The 17265-nt window shown below is 45.8% G+C and overlaps 1 protein-coding gene across 1 annotated transcript in view; it reads right to left on the bottom strand.

The window, feature by feature from the left end:
* SLC8A1 (solute carrier family 8 member A1) overlaps positions 1–7967 on the bottom strand; it is a 344239-nt gene extending 336272 nt beyond the window's left edge. Inside the window, exon 1 of the mRNA XM_084829117.1 lies at positions 7880–7967. The gene's annotated coding sequence lies outside the window, so the exon portion shown is untranslated. The remainder of the gene's footprint in view (positions 1–7879) is intronic.
* Between the last annotated feature and the right edge of the window lie 9298 nt (positions 7968–17265).

Genomic DNA, 17265 nt, shown 5'->3' with positions numbered 1-17265 from the left:
AGCTCCCCTTGTTCTAATTTGGGGAATGGCCAGACTATGGCCTCTGGCATTCCTGGCTCAGCACTGAAACCCAAAGCCAGCAGGGGGGAAGCATCGTAAGGGAAGGTAGGTGCTTCCCGCTGTCACCAGTCCAAGACCTTTGCATTATTCCGGGTGGCCAGGTGGGTGAGGTGCACTTCCTGGACTGGCCTCACTCTGGTCTCAAGCAGCTCTTGAACAGACAACTAATGATGTATCCGTTACTATGGTAGCTTTATCCTATAAACACTTGCTCTCCACGATTCTTCCCTACCCCACCCCAAAATCATGGGGGAATTGCAATAGTTTTTTTTAAAAAAATCAGATGCTGATCTAGAGCATATTTTTAGCATAATTGTAATTATACAAATTGACAGACTTTGCCAAATATGTGCATGGGCCTAGCAGTGCTGAAAGATGCCAGCATTACTTTCTGCCTTTTGTTGGTACACAGACCTTTCCTCTCCCCGTCAACTCCTTTGTGTCTTAACCTATTGCTACTCTAGCAGTCACAAGAGGCAACCTACTGAACTTTGCAATCTTTCTATCAAGATGACTTTGAGGGCACCAAAATCAAGCAAGGACTGCTGTAAAAATAACCACCTAATTTTTTTCCAAAAATGGGCAAGGGCACGAGAACTCACTGAACACAATCCCAATGCAACACATCTCAGGGTGATCTTATTTTTCCTGAACAGGGCATTTTAAAACATTAAAACAATTATCAATCCGTGACGGATCTTTTTCTTCTTTCTCTTCAAATCACCGTGTCAGATTCTCTTTCCAGCAACCATTCAAGATAAAATCAGCAGCCAAAATGTGAAAGCAGCCATCTAAATCTGTATGTCTGTGAATATTACCTACAAAATGAAAAGTTTGAACCACTCTCCCTACTGGAGTGACAGTCAAGGTGACTGAGCTGTGAACCTACAGATATTAAGTAATTTTACCTTATTATTAATACTACTCATTTCTTAATTAAGCCCCTAAAACAAATACCCATCACCACCACAATACACTATGACACAAAATAATTCAAAGCAAAGTAAGGAAAATTCTGCCTCCAGATCAGTTAAGCAAATTCACACTATTCATCCATTTTCATGTGTTTGCAGAATTTCCCTTGTTGGAGAAATCATAAATACTTGGCACAAAATGTCATGCAGCCGTTTTTCTCCTGCTCCTGTACCGTCTCCATTTCTTGGACTTCTGTCTGCTACCAAATTGTATTGTGCATTGCGATACAATTACATTATCATTTCAACAAGACAACATTGTCTACTCTGCAGAAGACTGTCCCAGCCACAAATTCTGTGCCAAGGAAAGCTGAACTTATATAAATTATGCAAATCATCTGTGAAGATTTGCATCTGCCTACTTTGCATAATTTATTCAGTCAGTGATGGAGCGGGAGAAGGAATTGCGCAGAGAGCTAGCAATCATCTATGAGTCACTAAAATTTTTTACTTCAGTCACTAATCTGGTTCTTGTATTTCACCATTCAGTGCCCAGACACTTTCAAGCCTACCTACAAAGCCACAGAGCTAGAAACTTGCTTTTTGTTTCTAAATCAAGGCTGTGATTCTCAGGAAGCTGGATGCCGTGATCTTCTGAGCATATACTGAACTGCTTGCAGGACACATAGGTCTGGGTTTCACGAGCCAGGACAACAAGATCTTGAGCAGTGTTTAGTCTGAAAAGGTTTTACAAATTTAGAGATTTTGGAGCTGAAACCTATAGGGGCACATATCCTCATGCCCAGAAGCACTGTAAAGATTCCAGGTGCATGAGGGAAGGTTGTGGTAGGGCTGGCCCAAGACATTTTGCTGCTTGAGGCAAAGGACAAAATGCCCCTCCGCATTCCATATACAGAAGCTGAGCTGGCAGTTTAATCTTACTGGAGATGAGGCAGCATCCTCTACCACACCTGGCGGCAAGCTACATTAGGTGATGAAGGGCGGGCATCATAATGCATATAACTCTGTCCTCCAATACCTCATTGCCACTTCCTGTCCCCCATCATCTGTCACCCAAGGCAGCTGCCTCAATCGGCCTAAGGGTAGGGTCGGCCCTGGTCTGTGCTACTCTGTTTTTTTCAGCATGCCCAACATCTTCAAAGCCCTGAGAGCCTCTGCCAGTCCTTTTCTTCATTTGATCTCCACTCATCCAAACGGTGTATCAACACAGGTGGCACATTACCTGTCTTAGCACCACAGCATTATGCCAACCACAAGGCTTAAGCTTGCTGGTCTCAGCTCTGAAGCAACCTGAAGAAATGGAAGCTGTTGTCACCCCTACCCTTGCTTGCATGCACTTGTTCCTCTGGCTCAATGTTGGCTGCATTTCCAAGTGTGTGATGTTGGCAGTATGGTGGCCTTTCTCCAAGATGGCAGCTCATGGAGCTGTCTTGCTAGGACAGCATCAACTCAAACCACATGGTGCAGCCCTAGAGATACTGAGGAACATACAAATATTCAGCTCAATCAGACTATTGGTCCATCTAGCTCAATGCCATGGTTCACTGGATCTCAGGCCACTCAGGGGAGGGCAAACCTGGGGATTGGGAGAACTCATGAAGCAACAGTATTCCTCTTGGTGACCACTAGCTGGTGGCCACTGTTTTCTTTATCCAGAAGGTACTGAAGGCTATGTGGTACAGGCTGCCATTTTTTTTACCCAGAAGGCCCTGTCAGAACAAAGCTACATCATCACATAATATCGTTCTAGGCAGTGTCCAGGTTAAAAAAAAAATAGTACCTGTCAGACATTCATTCATTCTATTATATTTCTATGCCACCTAATAGCCAAAGATCTCTAGACAGTTCACAACAATTAAAGCCATAAGATGTTGGTTGGATGGTGCCACTGCCAGTGAGTTTTGCATCTCACTCTCAATTTTGCCCAGCCCAGCCCTGAAAATGCATGAAATAGTGTATGTGAAACACTTTAAAAACTCAAACGTTACTATATGAATGCTGAATGTAAGTATTACTAGCACAGAGACCCAGAAAAGAGTGAACATGGCTAGCTGAACTGTCCATCTTTGTTTTGCTTTGCTACCCCGGGAAGATCAGTGTTGTAAAACAGCCATCAAGAGCCACATTAAAAGCCAATGTTGCAACATCCATTTTCAAAGACAGCATATATCTACCTGCCTGGTAGATTCTACCAGATAATGGGCAATAATGACAGGAGCAGGTTTTCTCCATCACACCCTGTTTACAAACCTCCCTAAACAGGTCTGCTGAAAAAACAAAAAACCAGTCTTACGGAGCAATCGTATGTGGAGAGGCAGCTGCCTCCGAACTCAGAGGCGACTGCCTATCCAATGGACGGCAGGAGGAGTGCAGAGGGGATCCTCTCCTCTACGCTCCAGCCGCCCTGCATTTGCGGCTAGATGACTAATTTTGGCTGTCTAGCCGCGGGACATCAGAGCGTGGGATGGGTAGGCCGGATGGCATATAGGAAGCGTCATACTGGCACTTCCACACTCCCGGCCCCTTGGACTGCCCCACTCTTCCGAGCATGGAGTCCAGGGATGATCTGCACTGCCAATGAGGCGGTGGGGGCAGGGAGGCGGTTCTCCGGAAAACAGCCTTGGAGCGCGGGCTCCAGAAAACAGTGGCCACCCAGAAACTGACCAATCCTATGGCCTCTAGCCGCCGACTAGCGGCCATAGGATTACGCCCTTAGGAACTAAAATTAAATGTTTAGATGCCAAGCACAGGACTTAAGAACGATTTCAGATTCTGCAACTAGAGTCAACCTACCCAATGTCAGATACATAGCATGCAGCTGACCCTCTTTCTTACTATAAAGCAGGAGTGCAGAACCTCAAGCTGGTGGGCCAAATCTGGCCTACCTGAGGTCCCGATCTGGCCGTCTGAGGTTCCCCCTAAAGGCCCACTCCCTTCCCTTGCCCTACCCCCTTTCCCCCAACCACCAATCAGCTGGTGGTTCCCCACATTTCCTCCTCACACACACACACCCCATTCCAAAAGGTTGTAATGTCTCTCCTGAGGCAGTAAGAGCTTTAAGCTAAAATATGCTGGTATTTTTAGCATTTTGACCCTGCCGCCTTTGGCCCCACACTGTTTTGCCTTTGGCCCCACCCACCCCTGGATTGTAGCCCCCAAGAGCATCTCTGAAATTTAATTCAGTCCTCAGGCTGAAAAGAGGTTCAACACCCCTGCTCTAAAGAAAGCACATGAGCCCTGATCAGGATCAGGAGTACAGAGCATGGGTAAAGAGAGGTTTAAGCCTCCCTCCACAACCAATTGTTTTCTGAAATCCTCCCTAAAAAAAAAAAAAAGAGGCTAAAAAACCTGGGAAAAACCTCTACTGGTGCCAATGGAGTGTTATTTGACCCCAAGGTTACGTTTCTTAGGAGCTACAATGGCTGGCATTTTGAAATTCCAGGCACCTGGAACCTTCCCAATTTTTGTTTGAGGCATCTGGCTGGTCGCTCTTAGAATGCTGGACTAGGTATACCACTGGGCTACCTGACATTTCCTGACATAGAAAGGCACAACAGGGCAATGAAACTCTGGGAACCCCAAATGTAGGGTGCCAGGAAGAACAGTGATGTCCCGAGGGAAGAAGAAACCATACAGGAAGTGTGGGAAGTCTTAAAACTTCAATCACTGGGTTAGTAGATTTTGGTATTATACCCGACTCCCATCTTGCAGAACACATTGGAAGAATATAAAATTGGCTTAGACTGCAGAAGGATCAGGCAGATGGAAAGTGGGAGAAAAAAAATATCACTAAACTACCTAGCTGATTAAAGAAGGGAAGATGACAAGTCAGGATGAGAGAAATTGGTCGTGCACACCTGAATGAATTGAACAGTCTATGAAGCTGGAATGAAGAGAGCAACAAAATTAAATGCATCCACAGAATTATTCTCCTGTATTTTATTATAGCTTTCATTCTTCATTTCTTTTTAGAGTGAGGTTCTCCCCCATCTGTTTACTGGATTCTCACTCTATTTTGGCATATCGCTGTCACCCTACAACCACCTCTGATGGAAAGGTTGCTAAACACAGCCAGGATTTTAAAAAAAAATCAACTAGGCTGTTATTAAAGAATTAAACTGAAATTACTGGTAAGATGCAGCCATGTCTCCACCTAGATGAAGCCAATGCAGTGCGCTTCTTGACAATAATGGGAGCTCCTAATAATACCAATCCTAGATTGCTTGGAAAGAGAATTAGAACTCAATCAGGGTTGCAGGTGTCTCTAATTATTTACTTTGCCTGAAGAAGAGATTTAAGTAAATACCTAAAGGGAGAAAGAGGCAGCAGGAAGGAGCCAGTGAGAGTTTGCTGTGCAGGAAAAAAGAAAAATCGATTTTCATCCAACAGCCAATGTGCTAAATCAAGCAAAATTAACAAGCGCTACAGAGGCAGCAGTTTGCTTTTGCTTGTCAGACTGAGTAACTGTTGTGGAAAAATGAAGAAAATTAGAGTGATCCATGATGAAGAACATTTCTTAGCTAACCCTCAACTTGATCTCGTGCTGTGCTCAAGAAATGGCATTTTCCCATCTCGTAAGCTTTCCATCTTCTCTCCACAACATGCTGGGTTTTTGTACAGTATCTTCAGCACGTTGTTTCCCGTGCCCACTCTACCGCTGCTCATCAGAACACTATTCTGCTATCTAGTTAGCATTATTTCAGAATTGCACTTAACCATGCTACAGCCTGCAGGTTTGGTACGCGTCAGCCTCTCCCACCCTACCCCTGCACCGGAGCACAAGTTTGACACACCTATTTCTGGCAATCTGCTTAAAGAAGCCCCTACAGACGCTTCAGGATGGCATGTTACTTTAAACTCTGTCATGTTATTTTAGGTTCCTTTATGCATAGTACAGAAAATAGTCACATCAGTAACATGCACGTCTATCTATGTGGCGGGTAGCACCATGCATACCGTCTCCCACCAGCTTCAGCATGTCTGGTGCAGAGGCTGAAACCACCTTCAAGTCTCACAGTCATGGATGCTAAGGCATGGCCAAAATGTGGTGATGCTCTGCTGTGGGTTTGTGTGAAGCCCTGTCTCCTTTCAGTACCACTGATGTAATGCTTTAACACATTTAAGTCAATGTCATGATAAAGAAAAGGCAGCTCTGAAGGATGTTCTGGGGGTATGTGAAAGCCCCCCGCTCCCCGGCTTCCAGCCTCATTCTGCTGCCCTTCTCTTGCTAGGCAAGTATCTCACACCCCACAACAGCCCTTGTTCCCCCACACCCTCATAATGCAGCTGTTCCATCCAACCATGACCACATTCAGATATATAGAAACAAGAGGGGAGGGGCATGGAAAAGGAGATTCCTTTTGGTGGGTGTGTTCTGTTGCCATGCTAGAAAGAGATACCTGGATCCTGACAGCCTCTGGTTATCTTGGCTTAAATCTCCATTTTCCACAGCAGCCCTTTAAATATCAACCCATTCGTTTGCTGCCTTTTATCAATGAAATAAGATGCCAGAACCAAAAGAGTTTGCAAGCAATTCTCTCTCTCTCTCTCTCTGTGCCCCCAAAGCAAACTCTGGTTTCCTTCCAGATCTGTAGGCATGTGCGAACGCCCCCCCCACCCCGCCACACACACACATCAGCCTCCCTTTGCAGATCGTCTGCTTTTCCTCCCCACTCTGCAGCTGTCCAAGCCAGATTGGCTGATAAGGATATGATGGCGATAATTCCTCCTGAGTTTGCTTAGATGCTGCAATTTAAAAACCCTCTTCTTCCTGACACCATCTGCATAGGAAGACCTTCCAGGCACGGGCAAAGTCTGCACTCCTATCTCCAAGATGTTGCAGGGGTGTGTGTGCATTTTCCCTAAAAGCAGACGACCCGACATCATCATTTTCCTAACACACACTTGGTAGTTTCCCTCCCACCCCTCAATGGAAGAGGGAAATACAAATCTCCGCTCCAAGCCCCGCCAGGACATTCATCAGGTCGGCTGCAACGCTGTCACAGAGCCGACCCACCAAAGGAAGCTAGAGTGATCCTAGCCCGAACAGGGCCCCCTCTTTTAAAAAGACACATATTAAAAGCCCTTCCAGTGTTCGGATTTATTTTACCTCCTCTGCAGCAACAGGTCGCAGGGAAGCACCCCCAAAGCAGGAGGACGACTTGGGAAGTTCCCACCCTGGGCAGTCACATAGGTAGCGGCTACCAGAGGGAAGGTAAGTGGGTGTGTTTGCAGAGATGAGTGCAAAGGACGGGGGGGGGGGGCGGGAGGCAGACCTGAAAAGGAGCTCGTGGACCTTCTAAGCAGGACCAACGCGACACTCAAGCATCCTTGCCTGATGCCTGCCTAGTTCCTCTCTCCCTCCTCCTTCTTCGAAGGCCTCCAAGAAAGGGCATCTCACACCCAGCGTGCCTCTCCTCGGCGGCTTGTCCCAGGACAATCGCGCCCCACGACGGTTCACAGCACGGTACACGCGACCCTCGAGTCTTTACAGCGTTAGCTTGCCACCGAATGGTTCTTTTCTCCCGGCTCTTACGCTAGTCGGTGCTTTCGCTGCCCGCGAGAGCGCTCATTCCACACACGCACGCACGCGCCTGCAATGGGTGGATTCGCTCACCAGCACCGGGGCTGGAGCGTGATGGCTGCCCAGCCAGCGAAGCGAACGACCGTCTCGCCCAGCCCTCCGATTCATTCCGCGCGGCTCGCTCCTTGCCTGTTCCGGCTCGCAAGGTGCCCGGCTGCCGCCGGCGGGGGCGGGAGGGAGGACGGGCCCGCCATGCATCCTGCGGGGCGGCGGATGCTCCTGCAGCCGGCTCCGCCGAGCGACCAAGGCGCCCTGTGGCCGGGACACAAAAGGCGCTTCCCTTCCTTCCCCTCCTACCTACCTGCAGACAGACGCGCCCGCCGCTCCCCGGCTGGCCGGCTGGCAGGCTGTGGGCAGCACACGCGCGCTCCTCCTCCTCGCCTTCCTTTACCCCCTCCTCTTCTTCCTCCTCCTCCCGCCGGGCCCCCCGCGGGTGCCGGGGATCACAGCGCGCCCGCCGCCGGCACCGCCGCCGCCGCCTTGACCATATCTGGAAAGCGCCAAGCGCTCGCGCCCCATGCAACGCGGCGCCGAGAGCAGGAGGCGCCCCCCTTGCGAGGAAGGAGTCGCGGGCGGCGGGCGGGCGGCAGGCGCCCAGAGACGAGGCGGCGGCGGCAGCAACGGGGAGAGGAGAAGGCGGCGGCGGCGGCGGCCCCTCGGAGCGCAGCGGCAGGACGCGCGAGCTGCCTCCGCCTTCCCCGCGTCTCCTGCGGCCGCGGCGTCCCCCTTCGCCGACGCTAGCCGCGGCCAGGCAGCCCCCTCCTCATGCTGCTCTGGCTGGCGGGAGGGGCAGCCGGCGGGCGGGGGTCGTGTCCCGCCTTCCCCACGTGCCTGCGCTTCAGCTTGGGAGCGCAAGCCCGCCGCGACTTCTGCGCGAGAAGCGCGCAACGGGATCAACGGCGGCGGCTGCGCGAGCGCTGCCTTGCCTCGCTCTGCCCGACTTTTGCCGCCGCCGCCGCGGAAATACTTCCTCCGGGTCTCCTCGCGCTACCACAGCTCAGGGAGCAGCAGCAGCTTGCTCGCCAGGGGAGCTTGGAAAGACACGGTGGCGGCGTGCCAGTCCGTCTCCCCCCCGCCCCCCGCCACCTTATCAGCATACGAGATCCTCCCACCCCAGGCTCGGCACACGCGCATACGCACGGCACGCGCACTACACGCGCACACGTTATTCTTACCGCACGAGAGTTTTCGCAAGTGACACCGCAAAGCACCGGAACGTGTGAATGAATGTGGCGCATTTGGCGAACGAGCAAATATCCGGGTGTCCGTTTTTGTTTTTATATGCACTTGCGGGGTGGTGTGTGGGCCCTGGCATTTCAGCCTTCATGTATGGTGTCACCTGTACAAATGCGTGTTCTACCTGCAGCCCATTAGCGTGATCCTCTATGCTCCCCCATTGCCTTCTTATTACTCTATGCCTCCCTGCACCCTTATTGCTGCAGAGCTCTGTTCATTTTGGACTAGAAAAGTAGATAGTGTTCTGGCTTGCATGCACACAGTAAACACAGTAAACATGCAAAGTTTACTGCTGACTTTGTGCAATGGGTATGCAATGAATGGGTATTCATTGCATACCCATTGCACAAAGTCAGCAGTAAAGCAGAAACAATCATATGAGGAAAGGTTAAAGAGATGGAGAAGACGGGGGGGGGCATGAGAGCCCTCTTCAAATGCCTGAAGAGCTGTCACACGAAGAGAGCAAACGCTTGCCCCAGAGAGTGGGACTAGAGCTAATAGGGAAAAGTTATAGGAGGGTAGATTTTGGTTGAACATTAGGCGGAAAAAATATCTTAATAAGAATCATTCAACAATGGAACCAATTATCTAGAGGAGAGGTGGGCAACACATGGGCCATATGGGCTGCCTGCCCCTTTAAAAAAAACAATAAACAGAATGGTGCTCTGTAGCAGCTACAGAGGATCAAATTTAGCTTGTTTGCAAAGTAGTTTTTGTGCTCTGTAGCCACTAACAGCAGCAGCAAACTAGTGATTTATTTATGTATTCTTATTTTAATTATATTTTTTATCTAGTGCAGCCTGATGGGGTGGGAGGCCCTGTGGGCCAAAATGGCCCCTAGGCCCCCCCCCCCAGTTGCCTACGCCTGACCTAGAAGGCTGGTGGGCTCTCCCTCGCTGGAGGTCTTCAAGCAGAGCGTGAACAGCCACCTGTTGGAGATGCTTTCACAGGGGACTAGATTATCTACAAGGCCTCTCCAACTCTATGATTCTATGTGCCCATGTTCATTTGAGCAAGAGTTTTCCATACTACTTATGGCATTCTCCGAGTATATCTTTACAATGCATATTCGTGTCATCAAAATCCTTCCACATCCCAGCTGTGACACAGTATATGACACATTCATTTGCATACATTGCACACTTGTTGAACATGCACAATGCTTAACTGCACAAGAATCCCCAAGCATCCCACAGTCTAGATGAAACCTCAGAGACTTCTTTTAGCTTGCACTCTTAGCGGTGATGCTAATAAGTATGTCCAGTTGTGTGCATGTATATTGAACACATCGGCAAAACATATTCACTTGAGCTACATTCCTATCCTATCCTGCCCATGACATACCAAGGCTGTTTTTCTAGAGGATACAAGCAACATCAAAACTGGGTGGGAAAGTATTCTGTTTTGGAAGGTCCTCCAAACATTTACATTCTCATAAGGTTAAGGTCCATCTGTTGCTTTGATTTTTAATCATAATATTCTTGATGCAGGAAAAATGCACAAAATGCATATCTAGTAATGAAGGAACAGAACTGTCCTTTTTGTCTGAAGTTTGGTTTAAGATTATATGGCTAAATGTGTGTATGTGGTGGTCAATTTCAGCCCAGTGTTAATAGTTTAGAGGTCAAAAGTTTAGTTAGAATATAGAGCTCAGGAAGTTGTGCTCAGGAAGCAGGAGATTATAAGGTTCAACAGAAGGTCAGAGGAAGAAAGGGGGAAGCTTTAATTCAGGAAACAGAAACTTGGTTCGCTGAAATGATCCAGAAACTACTTTCCTGACTAGTTGGAGTTGGGGAGAGGGAGAAAAATCTAATTTTAGAATATAAAAGCAAGGGGCAGAGAGAGGGAGAAAAGAAGGACAGAGTCCTAGATGAAAGAAATAGTCAGAGCTACTGGAATCAGATAACTGATTGAGAGAGCTGGACCAATGACAGTACAATTTTGTTTGGATAAGGGATCTGGATAATATAGGGACACAGTCTAGTTAGGCTAGCTGGTTGTGTTAATCCCTGGTTATTTTATTACCCTATTACTCATATGGTGGGGTGGGTTTTTTTTGGTGTGGTATGTGTGTGTATATGTCAGTGTATCCATTCCTATTTTAAAGCTTTTTCTTATTGACAATTTTCCTCAGTAAAATTTTAAACTTTGTTATTTGAAATTTTGTGGTCTTTTTTGGGGGGGTTACCCATCCCATCTCCCATGTCTAAAACCTAAATAACACTACCTAAGGAGATACCTGAGACCCAGAGAATTTTAAGGCTGAATTAGTGGAGGCAGTCAGAGAGGAAAAGATTTCTACCTAGTGTCAGCTGAAAAGGCCATGGAAAGGGAAGGTCAAAAAGGCATTTAGGCAAACTATTTTATCTGTTTTCCCTTCCATGTACAGAACAAGGTTTTGGAGGTCTGTGACACCAGTCTTTTTCTTTTAAAATTTTTTATTACTAATGTACAAAACAACACACATTACAAAAAGTCACAAATACAGAACAAAACATATAGACGTGGATGCTTAGGTAATTGTAAACAACTGAAAAATTTAGGGGGATTACAAAAGATGGGGTTGCACTCCCCCTAAAAGATGAAGTATGCAGTCTGGGAGTCTTCCTGGACTCTGAGCTAACTGGGGAAGCCCAGGTGGCTGCAGTGTCCAGGAGTGCTTTTTACCAGGTTAGGCCGGTATGCCAGGCAGCTGCAGCCCTATCTGGAGAGGCCAGACCTTGCCTCAGTTATCTACGCACTAGTCATGTCCAGGCTGGACTACTGTAATGCGCTATATGTGGGGCTGCCTTTGAAGACAGTTCAGAAACTCCAGCTCATACAGAATGCGGCCACCCGAGTACTGGTGTGGCCAAGGCAATTTGATCACATAATGCCTATACTGCACCAGCTGTGCTGGTTACTGGTGTGCTCCTGAGCCCAATTCAAAGTGCTGGGTTTGACCGTTAAAGCCTTAAATGGTTTGGGACCAAGTTACTTGAAGGACCGCCTTCACCCATATCAGCCTGCCTACACTTTAAGATCAGAAAGAGAGGCCCTTCTCACTTGCTCACCTGTGAGAGCAGTCAGGTGGGTGACCACACACAAGAGGGCCTTCTCTGCAGTAGCCCCACACCTTTGGAACAAGTTCCCATTGGAGGTCCGCCATGCTCCATCATTGCAGGCTTTTAAGAAGGCCTTGAAAACATATTATTTTACTGTAGCCTTCTCTTGAGATGAGTGCTATTGCGGCTGTTACTGCCGTTATCGTTAATGTTAAATAATCGTTGTTATTGTTAGCTTTTATTGTTGTTTTTATTGCTTTTAATATTTCAACTGTTTTATGTATTTTATTGCTGTAAGCTGCCTGAAAGGCGGGCAAGAAATGTTATAAATTAAATAAATGAATGAAAAATGAAGCTCTTTAATAAGCTTCCGTCGTGCATTAAAAACATGGTTGTTCAGGCAGGCATTTGGGGTGGGTTAGGGTATTTTTTTAAAAAAAAAATTTATGGTAAAATTTTATTGTTTTAAATTGTTTATGGTGGGTTGTACATCGCCCAGAGTGGCTGGGTGACCAGTCGGATGGGCGATTAATAAATGAAATAAATAAATAAATAAATAAATAAATAACCAACCAACCAACCAACCAACCAACCGTTCTAAGTCTTCCTAATTTTAGATACATAATGGTCCAGTGTCCAGAATGCATAAGCACTATATTTATGAATGTCCAAATTAAATTGTCATTTCATATAGGAATCCATGGCATTCAAAGTTGTTGAAATTTTCATTTCCGTTGTCTACCTTCACACCAGTGAAGATACTGGTCTGAGGTAAGGGGAAAAATGTAAGAGGAGGCATGAACTGAACTAGGAACCAGTAGGGGCAGCTGATCTTAAGCAAACACAATTGCAAATACCTGACTGTTCCATCGTTGTTTTCCCTGCCCCAGGGGAAGACAAGACCTGCAGGTTCACCAGGGAGATTGAAACTTATTCCTCCCCACCCTCCTCTCACTGGGAGGAAAAACAGGATAAGCAGGGGGAAGCAGGATGGGAGAAAAATCCTCACTGGGATTTTGAGTCCCTGCTCTCTGGCGCTTCTCTTAAGCCCTGTCCATGTATGATGGCCAGAAAATTAAGTGAGACCTACAGTAGAACTTATTTTCACCTCTTGCATGCATCACCATCTGTTTAACTGTCACGGCACATACATTTCTGTGGCCATGGGATGCTGTTGCTTTGTGCCTTCATGAATCAGCCATAAAAAAAGCAATGCCCAATTTAAGAAAGTTTAGTCCAATGATTGTATGAGCATCAGTCAATTAAGCAAGTGATTAAAATTGCATGAATTTGCATACGGTATAATAATACTTCTGAAACAACAAGAATGCTTTCTTTGCTTTCAGGTGATGCACACACATGTCATAGCGAACATCTTGTACATGAATGAGGAAAATGGGAATGCCTCTTTTAAGATGATGCTAGCCACCAATTGCCATTTTTCTAAGCATTAGAAATTTTTTTAAAAAAAATCTGCAGCCCTCTTAATCAGGAACATTTTTGCAGTCAATTAAAAGGTTTGTAAATTGATTAATCAAATAAGGGTGCAATCCTACGCATGTTTAGACAGAAAAATGCCCATTCTGGCTAGGAAATGCTGGGAGTTGTAGGACTTTTTTCTGTATAAACATGCATAGGATTGTGCCTAAATGTTACAGCTCTTGTGATAACCTCTGCCTGTGTACATACATAAAGATGTATGCATTGCACACATTGCATGCACACACATATACATACTTTTTCTCATCAGATACACATGTGACTGAAGATAGCACTTTTACATATGGGCTCATGTAGCACACATTCAAATATAACACATAGTTGACTATGCATATTGTATCTCTGAGTTTCCTTTAAATATGTTTTTTTAATTGCTCAGATCATTTATTTTATTCTGCCATCTCATGGAGAGAGAGACATTGAGTCCCATAGCTCTCTGTACAATTTAATGGAAGTTTGGGGATTATTATAATTATTTTATTTCATTTTTAGTACATACCTAATTAATGAGTTTTAAAGGCAGCAATATTGTGCACACTTACCTGGGAATAAGTCCCCTTGAACCCAGGAAAATATAACTTCTGAGTAAACACACTTACCAGATCGCTCTACAGGTTATTCAAACAAACATGCAGTGCTGTTCCATGCTCTTCCAGTGCACAACTGAGCTGGGAGCACAAAGCTAGCAGTATTTGGGTGGCAGGTTGATTTGTTGTTCTTTTTCTTTCTTTTTTTACGGTCAGGAATGTCTCCACTATCCCAGTGGCAACTCCTGAAGCTATGTTTCTTCCTCACTTTGCACCAAATGACCCTGGATTCCTGCATAAAGACCTTCTTAAGCAATTGTGTACTACAAAGTTATGTAATTGGAAATCTCTAAAACAACCAACTAAACATTAGCAGATTGATAAAATTTGGGAGCCTATAATTATGTACAAATGTACTTAGCAAGTGCAGCAAGCAAGGGACCCTAATTTTAAAAAAGATGGCATGGTTTCCATTTTTTCCCCTTCAAACTTCTGATCACATTCCAAACAAGTACAGATGCCTATATTTTTTCTGACTAATAATTATACACTCACACACCATATATATGCTATGTAACTTATATGTCCAATCTTTCATTAGACAGTGAGCTTCTCCTTAGGCTCTTTACTTTAGTCACCCCACAGAGCATACCCTTGATATACTAAGAATTATAATCCGTGAATTTCTTTAATTTTTTTTAGTGATCTTGTTGCATTGTTATGTGCGTTCTTCTTTTTTGTTGCCTCTATTTTTATCTCTATTTCAAAATAAAATAAAATTCCACAATTTGTAATTCGACAAAGTTGTAAGTGGCAAAGACAGCCATAAGGATATCTCCTCCCATTTTGAACCTATTCCCTGAAGCTGGAATATTGCAGTATCGTTGCAATTACAAAAAAAGCAGTTGGGGAGAAAGAGAGAGAGAGAGAGAGACAGAGAGAGACAGAGAAGGAGAAATCCAATGTGGTACAGTGGTTAGAGTATTGGACTGGGACTGGGAAAACCCAGGTTCAAGTCCCCACTTAGCCATGAAGCTCACTGGGTCACTGGGTCACTGGCCCAGTTCACACAATCATCGTGGCTTAAACAAGCCATGGTTTAAGCCATTTGCCTTATTACGTTCCCAGGCACAGCTTGTCTGCTATCCAAACTTGGGTCGCATGGCTTGTCTGAGGGGGAAATCCTCAAATAATCCAAGTTTCCCCCTCAAACAAGCCATGCCATCTGGGTTCATATGACATGCCAAGCTGTGCCCTGGTGGGCAGTTAGGCAAATGGTGCCCAGTACTTGCAGGCATAAACTGTGGCTTAAACAAGCCACCATGGTTTATTTAATCCACGGTGATCGTGCAACTGGGTCACTGACTCTCAGCCTACCCCACCTCACAGGGTTGCTGTGAGGATAAAATGGAGAGGAGGAGGATCATGTATGCTGCCTTTGGCTCCTTGGAGGAAAAGGCAGGAGATAAATGTAACAAATAAATAAATGAGAGAGAGAGAGAGAGAGAGAGAGAGAACGGTAAGTAGGTTCATGCAGTGGAGGCTAGCTGGGGACAGAGTGTGAAACATTAATAGAACCCTTAGTTTAAATAGAACCAACATCTTCTTGAACATTGAAGCTCAGATACTAAGTAACTAGTGCAACACCAAATGGATAACAAGTACTTGCAACAGAACACCCCACAGTCCTTATTTACGTTTATTAAAATTATGAACTCTGGAATAAAAATTGCCTAATGAATTTTAATTCATCAGCCTCCTGTTCACTGTATTAAGCATGTAAACTTTAGCACAGCAGTTGGGAGTGAAGTGGGGAAGTGAATAGACCACATAAGAATTTGGTGAAGGCCATGGAGGGTGAAAGGGGGAATATGGCAGTCAATAAAGAAGGATCGTCAGGATGCTGGAAAACGTATAGAAGGGGGGGAAGAAGGGGCAAGTCAAAAGCAAAAGAAACTCAACTGTTCTCAAACAAGCGAGTGGGAAACAAATTGTGGACAAGAGTAAAAAGGGCTGTTTTTGTAAGGAACAGTCCATTGCTTTTCCGGTTGTTGTTGTTTTTGTAGATCCAAAGGGGGGTCCAGTTTGGCCAGTTGCAGAGGGTGTGGGGGATCTGAGCCATATGCATCTAATTGCTCTTGCTGATTACCAAACACAAGAAACCACAGGGAGGACGAGGCAGTTCAAGTTTCACTTGCTTCCCTACGTGGGCGCAGGTTTGTCCCAGCAAGGGAGGGCCAGGCTCGGACAGAGCAGATTAGAGAAGAAACACTCGTCGTGGTTATTGTTGTTATTACGCTAAAAGGTCACAGCGCAGGTCAGAGCTTCATTGTGCTGGGCACCGTGCAAGCATAGAATCCAACACACAGTACGGAGGATAGCTAAAGGCTGCAAACTTTAGCAACACTTACCTGAAAGAACGTCCCTGTGGAATCAGCGGGGCATAATTTCCAAGATCAGATTGCAGGTTTAAAAGGTTGGACCCACTGGAGGTACTGAGGGTGGATTTATGCACCCTATAAAAAACACAAGTAGCCCTCCCCACCCCTCATTTTGTAACTGGCTAACATAGTTCTTGGCACCAGTCCAGCTTTGGTCTCCTCTCTGCTGCCTGGCTATAATTCTGCCTCCTTGGTTCAATGATTCCCCCTTATGGCAACATCAGGAATTCATTTGCAATACCCTTGGGAGTGTCCAGTTTCTTCTGCCTTATTTTCAGTCGCCCAAAACACCAGGGTGGGGCATTTTTTTAATCCCCTTGCTTTCTCAGCTGCCAAACTTGTGCGTAGGAATTAACTGGTCATCACATTTGGAACTGGGCAGGTATCCCAAATAGATCACCTTGTTCTACACTGCCCTCCAGTTTTTGGTATTCTGTAATTCAAATCAAATGAGATCACATCATCTGGAGTAAAGATTAATATGTGTTGCAGATGTGATCTAGTGTGTGTAATACTGATGCCATGACTATCTATAGTTTTCTGCAGCCACATGCAGGAGCAAAGATCACCACACCACTCAAGGAAGACAAAGTTCACAAGTCATGTTCACAAGTCAAAGGCATGCATAAGATCAAGTCACTCCACATGTCACTGGCCAACATTAAATTCATCCTTTCAGCAGCATAAATCACACAGATGTAAAATACAATTGAACTGAAGAGGAGATTGTATAAATATATTAGATGTAACTCTCAAAGTTCAATAAAAATAAAGTGGGGGGAGGGAGGATATACCCTCAGGCACCTCCTCTCTCGATTATCACCATCAGCAGCCACTCCAGCAGACTACTGAGGGAGATGTGAGCGGGAACAGGGACCATTCCACCAGTCCTGCTGAAAGACTTAATTTTTCCTCCTTTTCCCTCCCCATTCCTTTTTC

Source organism: Heloderma suspectum, chromosome 1, assembly GCF_057233095.1.
Source record: "Heloderma suspectum isolate Gila_16-S chromosome 1, 16-S_ref, whole genome shotgun sequence".
NCBI lineage: Eukaryota > Metazoa > Chordata > Lepidosauria > Squamata > Helodermatidae > Heloderma > Heloderma suspectum.
This window is presented reverse-complemented; position numbering and strand designations above follow the sequence as displayed.